Source organism: Cinclus cinclus, chromosome 4 (genome assembly GCF_963662255.1).
Source record: "Cinclus cinclus chromosome 4, bCinCin1.1, whole genome shotgun sequence".
Classification (NCBI taxonomy): Eukaryota; Metazoa; Chordata; class Aves; order Passeriformes; family Cinclidae; genus Cinclus; species Cinclus cinclus.
This window is the reverse complement of record NC_085049.1, coordinates 1893534-1908662: the sequence shown is the minus strand read 5'-3', so window position 1 is coordinate 1908662 and position 15129 is coordinate 1893534.

Genomic DNA, 15129 nt, shown 5'->3' with positions numbered 1-15129 from the left:
ATTTGTCTTCTCTGTGAGCTGAACTGCCTGCTACTAATACCCACTCACCAGGATTTTCATAGACTAATGCTAAGAATCTTTTGTAACACATATTTCCTCCTCACTCCTCGAGCTCTGGCCTCTCCCTCAGGAAAGGACGACGCTGAGGTATGAAAAGATCAAGTGTAGAGTAATTAAGTTATTTGTCTTCACATCTCCAAACTGTTACACAATCAAATAGTGTATTTTCAGAGGAGAGCTGTTTAATTGCTGTTAACGTTATCATCATTTCAGGACGATTAGGAGGTGGGGACTGACTAAGTAATAGCAGTAGTAGGATGTAATAAAAGTAGTAGTGGAAGATGCAATCAAAACCCCAAAGAGGGTACAAAAATAGGAAGTGAATTTCACTATTGCCTTGCAGTTTCCCTTTTCAGAGTTAGCACTAGCAGGGAGAAACCTTGGAGTGGTTACAGTGCTATGGGTTGTGTAAACAAGAAAACATTTTTTGCCCCTCCTGTTTGAGAAAGAAGAGGTTTTCACATGACTGCTCGTGCAGCTGATTACAAAAGCTCTTCCTTTCACTGGTCATGAAGTGCTCACCCTCCACACTGAGCTTCATCTCAAGGTTACTGTGAGCTGAGGGTCTGTAGTGATGCAGGGTCTCAAGGCATGTGCAAAGGAGAGCTCCTTTATTGTAAAACCCTGCCTTCTGTAAGATTTTACCTAAATGAAACAGGTTTCTCCTGGAATCAAGGAGTCCTCTTGTCTCGTCCTCAACAGAGACATAGTCATCACATGTTTCTAACCCATAAATATAAAGGAAAAAAGGGTTCTTGTTTGACATCTAGCAGAATGGGCAAGTCCACATGGAACATGATTTAACCCTCCTGTGCTCAGGTACTGCTTACAACCAGTCTTCAAAGACCATTTATTTTTTCTCCCTCAAGGGCATTGACTACTCCCAGCCAACTCCTTCTCTGTTGGCAGTTTGCTGTAAGGCTCTTGCTAAGAGTGAACCCTGCAAGTGCTTTTGGCTGAGCAGAAGTGACTGAAGCCCACTGTGAAATACCTGTTTTTGTGCTGTGGACTCCACATCAGGACAGGATTTGTGACTGCAGAGCCCAGAGAAAAAGTGAGAACAAAGGGAAACAGGACGTTCAGCCTCAGCACCGTGCTGGGGATTGGTACAAAAAGAGTGAAGAATTCTGCGTCCAATGAGATAGAGAAGGAATATCTACAGAGCCAGAAATGTGCTGTTGGTACCTTTTGTGAAATGGTCCATAGGCTATTTGATCATGCACACTTTAGATTTATACCTCAGCAGACATATGATGGTATTTGACCTGAACCAAGATGACTTTTTCAAGGGATATAGTTCTCCTGTTGAATTCTCTGCACCTGGGGTCTTTCTTCCGCAGTTCTCCTTCCCAGGTACTGACACAGCATTATTCTTTATCAAATCAGAGCTAACACTTCCACAGTGAAAGAAATATAATTGCAAACCAGCTGAAAATTAATGTTATAGTCTTACAATCCATGTCACAATCCTGGTGACATTTGTAGTACAATATTATAATGATGTGAAAGAGGGAATAATTTTAATGGTTGACCTTGGCATTCAAGTAACATCTAATGGCTGCAGCTTTGCCCAGGAGATATGTGTCAATGTTAAATTTCCAGATGTGGATTTAGAATGCCTGAATTTAGTGCCTGCATTGGAAGATTTGGGTTTGTTCATCTGATGGGGAAAATACAATTTAAAATGTTAAGGTCGGAATTTCTGTTCCAGTTTCATTTAGCAATGGAACAGAAAGCTCCCAGATTGAAAGTGAGAAGTTCCACTCTCTAATGTTAAAGTGAGAAAGGAGAAGGATTATGAACCCATACCGTTGAATTCAATAAACAGAACAGGGGAAGTCTGTCCTTGCAGAAAATAGAATTGTAAATCAATGAGAGAGTGATTAAGTGCAGGAGAAGCAGAGCCCTCGGTAGGGTTTGCACTAACCATGGAAGTTTAGTAGCACATCTCAAACACAACTGGGGTTTAGTTAAACAATATCTGGCCTAATGCCATCAATAAAAATGGCAAGTCATGCTCAAAACACTCACAGAGCAGCCAAATTTCATTTTACAGCAGGAAAAGTCAAGACACAGTAATGGAGAAATTATTCTCAAGGAATTGCTGTGTCGCACAGATCAGATAGGTCTTGTTTTCAACTTAGCACATCGTGCTGGTCTCTAAATAGGCCAGTGGCATCCCTTGGTATAGTGAATCCTTTCAAGGTCTAATGAGGTGTAGTCAAAGACCTTGGACAAAACCCAGGGACTCCCAAAGGCAGCTCTGCACATGCCAGTCTGGCTAAGGAAGGACCTAGCAAACATACAGCAAGATGGGCTGAAATGTCCAGGCCAAGTACCAAATATTGCTCATTCTGAGCTGGTTTGGTACTTCCATAACATTCAGATGTGTAGCTTCAGTAGAGACCTGTCTGGTGAAATGCTCTGTGTATCTGCTGCATGCCAAGGTCAGGACATTTGACAATTAGTTTACTCCTCTTTCCGTGGAATGCCTTGCGTGCAGGAGTAGGCTGGAGCTAAACTTGTTAGGAAATACCAGCATGTTCTCTGCAGTCTAAGAGGTGGTTCCACCAAGGGTCTGCCTCAGCTGACACATAAACTGTTGGTGTGTTTTTGCTTTGGTTTTCATTCTGGGTGTACATCCTATTCTGAAATGTCACTGTGAGGGAGAAAAATCGGTTCAGGATGTGTAATTTGTGAATACATCTGAGAAATAAAGAACGCCACTACAATGGAGAGAGAAAATGAAGGGTAGAGCAATGATCATATGAAAGAAAATATCATTCCTTACCCAGACATGATGTCATATTTTCTCGTGATACAGGAAAGAGCTAGGGAAATGCAAAATAACTGCAGCTACGAGGGCTTGAGAATTCCCTAAGGATGGCTGTGGATAGATTTGTGTGATTAGTCATGCTCCATGTTTGGTTCAGTGTCAGGTTTAGTCCAAGACTGAGGTCAATAAATGAAAGGCAAGGAACAGAGTAAGTGGAGAAGGCAGAGAGAGCTGTCAAAGAAGGAGCTTTAGCACAAACTGCTCCAGCTCTACCACCTGCCCTTTTGGGACATGGCACCTCCTAAATGTTGTTTTCTATTTTTATTTTTTTTGTCCTATCTGGTGGAATGACATCCATCTATCTATCTATCTATCTATCTATCTATCTACCTATCTATCTATCTATCTAACATTAACCCAGAAACCAAGGATACACCTTTTATCACAGAGTCTTTATGAAAGTGAGCTACCATCATTTCCATCATTGCACATTCTCTCCCCTTTGAAAAAGAGCACATTAAGAATGCAGAGGAACACAAATGTAGAAGCAAAATATTGACAGGGAATACAGAAACATTTTGGATATTGTCTTACTCTTTTTCACCGGGAAGCTTTGCTTATTCCTCAATAAATCTCTATTATTACTTTTTTTAAGCTTCATCGCTAACCAATGACAAAAAATTTGTCTTATATGTCCCACCATTACACATTCCATTGACATGGGGAGTGAGTGGCATTATCTGGAAAGGAGAGCTCACCGTCGAGGTGATTTCAGCCAATCGGAGATGATGATATTGTATTACCAGTTTCATAATATAAATGAAAAAGATGGCCTTCATTTTGATGAAAGCTGTAAAGTAGCTATTGTGCTTGTTTTGTATTGCAAGGCCCAAATGTATTATTTATGCAATTTTCCTTTTGAAAGGAAAAACTGAAAGAGACTATTTCATTTTACAGCATTCAGTCAGAGCTATTGTCTCATGAATGTGAACATTCCTGCATTTTATCAGCTCCCAATGTAGAAGGCAACTCACAGATCACACATAGAAAGGATTTTTCAAAGTTTGAAAACTGCTTTTTAAAAAAGCTAGACCCTAATGACTCGAGATATTATTTGTGCGTGCCTGTAGGCTGAATCAACACTTGGCCTATCAGGATGTACACAGAGCAGCGTCTTTTTCAAGGTCTTAAACAGCTTTGATTGAATCTTCCTGCACGTTAAATTGATAATGCAAGCAGCCTGTAATACACAATATTCATAACAATGGGATGCATCTTCATTTGTAAATACACACTTTTGTGCCAAGTTAGCATATATTCAGGGATCTCTGAGCCACTTATCGATGTGACAGCAGCCTGATGTTATTGCTCGGTTACAATAAACGTTGCCACTGCTCTGCAGGTGGGGAAACTGAGGCAGGTGCACGTTAAAAGATTTGCTTGGGGTTGTAAGGCCAGTGCTGATAGTGTGGAAAAGGTTGCTGGCATCAGCCCATTAGGCAGTCTGTGACTCCTAGTGGGTCACTCCCTTGGACCTGGTGATACTTATGTCTATGGAGAAAACACTTATTGTAGAGAGATGTTGAGATTTTTGCCTGTCCTTGACACCAGTAGAAATTAGATGTTTGCCCTTGAACACCCATACAAAGAGGTTGGTTACTCTTTGGTGGAGACACACATTAAAGCTTAAATTGATATTCAACCTCTTCCCCTATGCACCTAATTAAAGGCTCACTTCTGAGATACATCTTTTCTTGCCCGTTTTTTTTTTATTTTTTTCCCTCAAAAACCTCCTATTTTAGTGCAATGCCTCTGAAACTTGCCATTAAAAAAATCCTCTTCTCATTCAACTTTTGTTGGGCCCAATATATTTCTCACTGTTCTTTCTTGTTTTCTGGGATACTGTACAAATACATATATACACCATAAATATTTTAATGTTAGTTTACCTGTTGCCCTGTCATGAAATGAAAATAGTGTGACCACTCCTATCCCCAGTGAAGCCACAGAATTAATTTCTGCTCACAGTGGATGACATTCCTGAGGGTTAAATAAAGGCTATCACATTTTAATAACAAATCAGAAATTAGGTTTCCATTTCATTTCAATGAAAACATTTACTGTTTTCATATACCCACAGATAATGTCTTTGGGATGACCTAATTGCAGTCTTGCAGTACTTGAAGGGAGACTACCAGAAAGATGGAAAGCTATTGTTGACAATGTCATGAGGTGGCAGGACAAGGGGTAATGGCTTCAAATTGAAAGAGGTCAGGTTTAGATCGGATATTAAGAAGAAATTCCACCCTGTGAGGATGGGGAAGCCCTGGCACAGGGTGCCCAGAGAAGCTGTGGCAGTTCCTGGATCCCTGGAAGTGTCCAAGATCAGGCTGGATGGGGCTCTGAGCAGCCTGGGATGGTGGAAGGTGTCCTTGCCCATGGCAGGGGTTTGGAACAAGATGATATTTAAGGTCCCTTCTAACTCAAACCATTCTGTGATTCACCAATTCTATGACACTCCTCATCACTAGTGGAAGAAATAAATTATTTCTGTGGATTTCCAAAGTCCATGAATATGACCAAAACCAAATACATGGTAAATTCTATTTTAGCTGGATGTAGAGTTACTGCAGTTTAGAACAAAAGTCCCTATATCCATTCATGTTAGGAGACACCAACAGTAGCCACACTGCAATCTGTGCCACATTTGCAAGTCTCACCATCCATTGTTTTTTCTCTGCATCTCCAGTCATATTTGGCTTCCCAGGAGTGTAAGCTGATATGTTGTATTTAGGAATACTTAAGGGGCTGTAACCATAACATACAATAACAATGCTTAACAGATAACATATGCAATAACAAAAAACTAATAAAACAACATTACACTGAAATATGGGGTTAATACTGAGCAGGTCTGGTACAGATATGAAAATGAATACTTGTCATGTAATCAAATGGAAAAATAATGTAGAAGAAAAATTCTGGTTCACTGATTGTGGTTGTGCTAATGTTAGATTTCAGTTATCTGTCAGCTCTAAGTACTGGCACACAGTACTCCAGATACTTTTCTTAACTGTCTCAATTTGTATTTAAAGCTTGCTTTTGGTGACATTCTTGCCATGGGAATTCACTTGCTCATTTATCCCCAAAGTGAACACACAGTGAGTGATAAGGAAGTGAATCTGATCTTTTTAGAAGTTCAGATAAATGCTTACCTGTTCTCTTCTTATGATTCACCTTAATTCATCTATCAGTGACAGCAAAAACAAATCTACTGTTTCCAGGCCTGTGTCTCAAGCAATGATGGGAAATATAAGACATAGGAATTGGAATTATCCTGATTGAACAGCCTTTCCTAAATCTCAGTGTGTTTTAATCATATTAGCTGTATTTTCGTCCCCTGAATTAAAGAAATCAAATATTTTGCTTTTGTCTCAAGTATTTCTTGCCACTTCAGAGTTAGTGTGCCACTGAAATGATCACAAGTCTTTTATTCTGGGTGCTGGATAAAAAGATATACTGGAAAATAAAATTGTTGGCATACAGAGTAAATTGCTGTGGACTAGCAATTTAGCAACAGATTTGGGGAACAGGTATTGCTCTCTCGCCAACATTCCTGTCATTGTGTGAGGCAGATGGTCTCAATTTTATACACAGTTTTTCAGTCTGTAAAAGAGAAATCGTATATTTATTCATCAAAACCAAACAAAATGCTCAAAAAGACCACAACACAACTTTTTCTGTGCCTGGTCAGTGAAACAGGCCTGGAAGAAAATATTGGAAAAAATTTGGAAAATAAATCCACATTATGTATTTGAATATGAAAGCTAGAAATGTCTAAAAAATGAGAATAGGTTCTTCTCATAAAACATCTTTTCCTTCATACAGAAAAATGTAGCAAGCAACATGGAATGCTTTTAATCCAACCTTCAGCTGTTAATGGTTCAGTTTAGGAAATAGATTAATTGAATACCAATTGTGATGCTGCCCCACATGGGTTCTGTTTTTGCCAGTATGGAAAACTGTCCCCTTTCCCTTCTACGTTTTCTAGTTCTTCATGTATTTCTTCTGAGCTGCTCAAATTTCCAATTTTTGCCTTCTCCTCCTTCACTCCTCAATCTCCACACCTCTGATAATACATAACAGAACAAGAGGGCAAAATGGCAGAGTGCTTTGTCTTTTGTGGGGTGTGCAGCTGAAAGGGTGAGCAGGTGTCACACAGCCTGCCAGAGGTGGCTCAGCTCTGCGTGGGTGGAAAGCTCTGCAGGTCCAGGGCTGAGGTGGCTGATATTCAGCTGTAGGAACCCAGACATTCAGGATGGGGTATGGTAAAAGAACCCTCAATATCTACATTGCAAAAGCCCTTGCAAAAAGGCAATGCCCCAGGTGGAGCTTGAGGCTCTGCTTTAAGGTGTGTTGTTCATGGGTTGGAGAAGTGTAGAGTCCAGCCTTTCTGCCTTTGATAAGGAAGAAATTCCTTCCACTGGAGCTAAATCCCGACAAAGAGCTGCATAATAAATTCTAGGTGGAATGACAAAGACATCTCTTCTTGGGAAGTTAATGTATTGCTTAAGACCTGGCAGCAGCTTAGCTGCAGACATACTGTTGCTTCTCAGTAAGGGTAGCTCTGACATCCCAGTGAGAAAGTTTACTTCCTTCACACCTGGGCTTGTGTGCTATTAAACCATCACAGCAGCTGCTGAATTATTTAGCTTTTTCCAGTGGACAAAACTAGTATTCCAGCCGACACCCCCCTTGCCCAAGAGGAAAAAGCAGTTTGAGGGAGAGAATGCATTACAAAACCTGCAGTACAGAAGTTTACATCGTTAAGCATTTAGGGTTTACATAGAGAGCAGTGGCATGCAACAGCAGGCACGTCCCTAGGCGATTTTTCTGCAATCAGAATTTCATTCATTACCCAATTTTCATGCAAGTCCCCTGGCATTTGAAATATGGCTCAAGGTAGGTTTCCCAAGGGCTCTCCCCCTCCCATAATAACTGATTTGCAGTGTCCAAAGACAGATCTAAATATCTTTGGCTCAAATTACTTAAGGCCTGCAGAGCAGCATCCTCTGTCATCCTCATCACACCTCACACCTACAGAACAGATAACAGATTAATATCTGGTGTCCAACATTTCATCAGTGTCTCCAGCTAAGGCACCTTGCATTATTTTATCTGGGGGCTGCAGTGGAACAACAGGAGGGGATGAATGGAAATGTGTTTGCACTCTAACAGGAGAATGTGGGTGTGGATGGTGGAGAGAAGAAAAGGGGAGATGAGAGAAGGTTTCTTTCGGTGTTACAGGAAAAGGAGCAGAGCTAGTCCTGGCAAAGTTCTCTGCTGTCATTAGGTATCCACTTTTATTCAATCACTGGGTTGCTCTGTGTCTGACACTTGGTCAATAGTGCAATCTACCACTGATCAGAATAAAACAGCCATCCTAGAATACTTGGAATTTCATTAGTTTCTTTTCAATGTTGTCTTTATAACTAGGTGACTACTTGGAAGCACAAACTTACTGCATAGTTCCATTCTTTTTCACATAAAGGACCTGAGACTCTAAACAGTGATTTTTTCTTTCCCCTTAAAATCAGAAACACTGGTCTTTAATGATTTCCCTTCCATAAAAAAACAAAAACAAAAACACAAAAACAAAAACAAAAACAAACAAGAACCCCTTATATAATCAAGCCAACAGATGGATTCTTCATCTCAAAATTACATCTGCTCTTCCCAGGTTCAGAAATTTTGGAGCTTATGTATGTATGTTTTGGTTATCACCTAAATGACCTCTTAGTCTTAATCCATTTTCAAAGGCTTTTTTTAAAAAAGCACCAATATTTATAATTCTTACTCTGTGATTCCTATAAGTGTGTTAATCAACATAAATTCCTTCCTTTACAAATTTCTACAACAAACTGGTTATTCTGGTCTTCTCTTTCAATATCAATTTCATAATTTTGAAGTAAATGGAAACAAAACAGGAGACTGGCTACTGCTTAGGTTCATGGGAATTAGGCACACTGTAGCTGTTTAGCACTGGTGGCAATACAGGCACCTTTAAAACTTGCTCTTTGGCTTTAAAGATGTCACATTTTTACTCTTGTGGAGTATTTGGTTGTAGATTTGTGCTGTCCTCATCTACTGGCACTTTCTATGGAACTGTGAATAAAAAGACAGTGGTTGTGCTACATGGTGCTGATGATTGTGAAAAGTTGCTGTCTTGTTCCCAGGATAACTGAACTAGAATAACTAGAATGTGCAACTCTTCCACTGTGATTTTTTATTTTTTTCCTATGTTTACTTGTTTTTCTGGCACCTTTTTAGCTCGACGTCTGACCTGGGTTGCATCATGCTCTGCAGGACTCATCCTGAGTCCCTACTGAGTTTTTCCAAGATAAGGTGAAAACAATCCAGTCTGCCCGGAGGCTGATACAGGGCAAGGAGTGGCCCTGCTTTGAAAGGTTGTCTGAAAGGGCATGTTTGCACCCAACTCTGAGATGGAATCCAAAGTAAACTTGATTTCTCTCTAGGAAAAGGCTGAGGCAATCCCGTCAAGCCCTCTCTAGTTTAATGTAATCTATAAGCATCTTTCTTAAAGTGAGTCTGTCTACTGAGCCACCTCTTCTCTCCTAGCTGTCCCTTAGGCAAAAACAAGGGTCACCTTTGGCTCAGCCTATTCCCCAGGCTGAGCCAGGAGATTTGACTAAAAATAACATGAAAGGAGCATCCAGCAATCCCCTGAAATAATCATCTCCTTCTGCTATCAACCTCAACCTATTGTGACATGAATGGATGCATCCTGTAACCTATTCAGTCCATATTCTGCATTTTTTCTTCTGAAGCATGATTTATCATTAATTTTTGAAGCATTGTTCACTCCTGTTTTATTTGTTTCCTGTTCAACAGCCCTTGTTTTACATAATTCCCATTTCACTCTTGTCTCAGAATTCCTACTCAGCCTCTGATGTTTTCATCACCTGCAATTTCCTCAGCTTCTCTCTTTGTCATAGACTAACCTTTCGTTTTCCCAGTCTTCTTCATGGTCCAGAGGAGCTTTTATCTCTCCAGTTTTTTTGCCTGTAGAATAAATCTCTTATGAAGTATTTTCTTGTTTCTTCCTCATTTGCTTGTTTAATCCATTTAGTTGTTTTAGTTTCCTGCTGCGTACATCTTTCCTCATCATCCTCCTTCTACGGGTGCTTCCTTCAACACACAGCTGCCTTTTCCAGCCCTGTCTTCCACATTTGGCACTTTTGTCTGCATTTCTGCCCTCTTACAACTCATTAATTTCCAATAGCTTGAAGCTGCATATTAAAGCACTGTGTAAGGAAAAAAAGAACAACCACTTAAGACACAGGTGATGGCATGGACATCTTAGTGGCTCATCTTCAAGGCCTATCAAGCTGTGGAAGCTGTAGTATTCTTCTGCACCAATAGATGAAGAAGAAAGTCCAAACATCAAAATGAGAAGAAATAGGAAGGAAGGGCAGTGACTTTAAAAATCCATTTTGGGTTGTTTATTTGTTTTGGGGGCTTGGTCTTTTACTGCTGTCTCATTAAAATATGTTGAAATTAAAATACAAACTATATAAAGACACCTAATTAATAGGAAGATCAGACTAATCTCCCTCCCTAGGTGAGTTCTTCTAGCACAATTGTGCTGGAGGAGGCTCTGTGCAGGGTCAGGATGTTGGAGTTCAGCACAGCTGTTAGGTTGTGTTGTCAGCTGTAAGACTCTCTCTAGTTTGCTCCTTGTGTTGTTTAAAAAATGCAGCAACAGAACATCTTTTGTCCTTGTCAGCAGATGTAGTTGTTGAAGTGTTGACGACTTTTATTATTTATTTTTTTTTGGGGTGGGAATTCAATAACTGGGATATGGCCTGGATGTGGACATGCACAGCAACCCCCCTAAATGTGTAAATACTGTAAATATAAAAAGGAAGCTAACCCCAAAGATTTCTCTGGGTATGTAGAGGTAGCAGTATTCTGCTATGTAATCTATCAATGTATTTGTTTATCTACCCTTCAGTAGCCCCTAAAGGCCTAAGATTTAAACACCTTATTTGAGCCTGCTTCTAACCTTCATCTGTGGAGGGAAGAGTTTTGATAAGTTGGCATCCCCTTGCATCCTTTTTTTGTTTTAGCAAGGACAGTCATACTTTTGCCTGAAAAGAATCTTGCATAAAGTCTGAAATGTGGGTTAAAACAAATTGCTCTTCCATGGAGAGGTCACCTGCAGCATTTCTCACACAAGACACTTCTGGACATGGGGGTGGATCCATAAGGAACTTAGGGATGCTGGAGCTCTCTGCAATGGGTTTGCTCTAAGAGCAGCTGGAACCAGAGAGTGCACATCAGCTGGTGAGCAACTTGTGGAGCTCAGTGCCAGGAGTCCATCCTTTGATCGCCTGCTTGGAGCAGCTCAAGGTGCTGAAACAGCAGAAACCTCTGACCTTTTTTCCAGGTTCCAAGGGTAGCCCAAGTCATCCACCAGCCCAAAGCTGTAAATATGAATATTCCTGGGCTCATTTGACCTCTTCTTTCCCAGCTTCACTCCTGAAACCACCTATAGTGATTTTGATTTGTTCCCTCTTTAAGAGCAGGTTTGGGCAACTCTAATGAAGAAAAGGTTCTTTTAAATACGAATGGTTATGTTGGAATTGGCTTTTTTTTTGCTATTTTTTTTTCAGTAAACCATTGCATAACAAAACAGTTGTGCAGAAATACACAAGTATTACAGGTATTAAATGAAAATAAGTTGATGTTACTGTCAAGCTAATGGACAAAGCAATTACTACATTGTCTACAAAAACTACATATCAGAAAAAAATGGAAGAGAGAACTGTGTAGTTTGCTTTACTGTCATTTCTGTGCTAAACCAATGTGTTTTCTTTGGACTGTGAAAAAACGGGCTGCTAGTTTGTAAATTTTCCTCCTAGATTGCACTTATTTAATTTTTTTTGTTTAATTTTTGCCTAATTTTCTTTCTAGAACAAATCGGAATCACCATTGTCTGTAGTAGGAAACTACTGCAGTGTGAAAACTGGTAGTGTGTTTTGGTTCTGATAAAACTGTGAGATAATACTTTTTCTGTGGGTGAATTTATGGTTATATGTATGGTGAGGTTCTCCTGAGAAATGACTTCCATGTGTTTTCAATAGATTTATTACATTTTTTTTTTTTACTATGGTGGCATTTTCCTCCCTTTGATGCTGGTAGTGATTTCAGAAAAGCAAAATAAAAACAACAAAAAAAAAAAGTGTAAATATTAGCCTTTGCTGAAGTTTATAGACTGAACCTAAAGTAAATGCTGGTGTTATAAAAAAATCCTAAATATAAAGTTTGATCTTTAAAGATAAGACAGGTACTTCACCTATAGCTCTTTCAACAGAGGACTGAGATGGGATGATCCATAGCTATCAACTTATGGTATAAAGGTGTTATTTGTCATATTTTGTGATTTTTTGTAATTTTCTAGGTCTGTTTGGAAGTTAGCAAGACTACAAGGGAGCATCTAATTGCTGATAATTTTTTAAGGAATGGAGTTAGATACAGCTTTAGATTATTGCTTGATTTCTGTGTGATCCATCAATCTAATACTATTTGCTTCTAATGAAATTTAGCCAAGCTTATGAAGATAAATAAATGCTTTCAAATGCTAAGATATGAAAGTAGGTAGTGCCACACAATGAAAGACATGGAATGAAGACTTAGATTTTTTCATAAAGAATGAAAATACAGGCAAGTGATTCTTCAATACACAGAGCTATGCAACAGCTCACTCTGCAACAATTCAAAATATAACTGGCTGGAATATAATTCCACACTTCAGGGCAAGTGCTTAGGCTTTTAACTACTTCAGTAAAACACAAACTGAGTCTTCAATGAAAGAAGTTCAGTAGCAACATTACTATCTAGCATAAGAAAATGAATGCCAGTATTTCAGCTGTATCATCCCTACTTCAGTAGGTAACTCCCCAAAACCCTGTCTGAACAACATATCAAGGGGAAAAAAAACCACAACTTCTTAAACACTGTTTTAGCTCTTGAATATTCTGTTTTATGCAAGGATTATGAAAATGTCAATGAGTCCATGGGCTGTAATCCTGTGCCCTGTACTGAAGAACAGGCAGTGTGGTATTAGCTGAATCTGTCACCAGACAACAGATGAAGGAAACCTCCTGCAGGAGGTCTCCTTGCCTGTTGAAATCTGAGAGAGGAACAGCACGTTAAAATATCAGGGTAAAAAATTTTTACCATACACAACAGTTTATGCTGGACGAGCAATAGAGTAGGAAAATTGTATTAGATTGCAACCTTGTTAGAAAGTTTGAAATTTAACTGAGTAACTTTCCTCTTCTCTATCCCTTATTCAAAGATGCTGCTACACATTGAGATATATGAACCAAGGCATCAATTTGGTAATTCCTCCCCCCCCCCCCCCCCCCCCCCCCCCTTTCTCTCTCAGCTAATAGATATTAAATTTTGTATTGAACTTTCAAGGTTTTCAGCCATGAGCCTGTGAGGCCTTCCCCCCCCCCCCACTGAGGTCAATTGGTTTAAAATGTACAGAAGGTAGGAAACGCATAATATTTCCCCCTGCCTTTTGGGGGATCTCAAAATATTTTACCTCTTTAGAGTCAAGAGTAGAAAGTCCGTAAAGAAATGAATTATTGATCTCTGATTTGTATCAGCAACAGAATCTCTTTACCCAAGGAGTAGCATTTATTAAATGCTTTTGGATGTTTTCTTCCTTATATCAAATTCTGACCCTTTGGTAAGGTGTCTTCTTTTGACTCACAGATTTGCTGGCTTTCATAGACACACTGCCTTTACTTTCAATCAGTGCAGGAGTTCAGTTTGGGGAGCTTGGTGGTCAGGTTATTATCAGAACTGCATCTAACACAGTGCTGGCAAAATAAAACAAAGCAAAAAAAAAAATAAAAATCCACGTGCCTTCTGGATGAATATGGATGGAGTTGTAGTTTTAAACTTGTTCTTCCTGCCCCGTTTGCACAAATCTCCATGTGTCAGAGAAGCGAGGGATGATGGAAGAGGTGGAGTGTTAAAAATGCTTTCTGCTTGTTCTGGGAAAGTTACAGCAGCATTGTGGGATCAGTAATGCTTTATTAATCACTATATTTAGTGAAAGTATTACCTTTTTCTTTCTTTCCTTCACTCTCTCAGTACAAGTAACTGATTGATTTTCTCCTGGACAGATGTTTTTATCCCAATTTAATGCATGAGGTAGTGCTTTAAAAGGCCCAAAATTTTAAGATATATTAATTTCATGTTTACATTTTACACACATCTGGGTAAAACTACTATAGCTGACACTCATTGCTTTTACTCTTCAGCAACGAGAAAATAAGAATAGCAGGAATAAAACCAAATAATGTCTAATTGCATGATAAATTTTGCTGGATATTCAGTTTCTGCTCTGATTCTGAGTGCTTCACGGAATATTGTTACATAGCTCATTTATACACCACTTTGAAGACTACTGCACAGTTTGTCAAATACTACTTCAAAAAATACTTTTAAAAATACTGCTGCTATTACATCGTCTCAATCCTCCTACAGTGAAGAGAAAGAGGAACTTTGTAGAGTCCAAATGTTACTCTACTGGAAAATATTTCACACTGTCTTTTGTGAACTCTGTCAAATTCCCAGTGCTTTTCCAGGATTTGTTCCCCCCCTCTTGCTCAGCCCGGGTGCTTTCTTCCCACTGCTTTTCCTCATGTCCTAGGGTACAGCCAGGGACAGCGATATGACATATTGCAGATAACATCCTAACATATTAAATAAGGATGTTCAAACACAGTGACAGATCCTGTTGTATGATGATACATCAGGGCAGCTCAAAGATAAGAATTTTAATATATTCTATTATAGAATCACTTAAGCTGACTAAGTGATAGCTGTGGGGGGAACGGAATAGCTCGTAGCTTCTGGAAAGGGTTAAGAGACCAGAAATGGGAAAGAAATACCTGGGTGCTACAGGGAGACAGAGGTAGGAGTAAGCAAAATAAACCTGGGAAAGAAAAGCTCCTTGATCTGTTTGAGTAATACAAGATACAGCAAACGTAATTTTTTTTTCTTATATGGAGGATGAGATGCCCTCAAGAAAAGTGACCTGCAAAGGCACATATCTGCCTGAACTGTCCCCAGCCACACCTTTTCTATGTTTTCTCTGAGTGTAGGCTATGAATACCTACCATTAGATAATAGACTCTCAGAATAGTTTGGGTAGGAAGGGGCCTTTACAGGTCACCTGGTTTAACCTC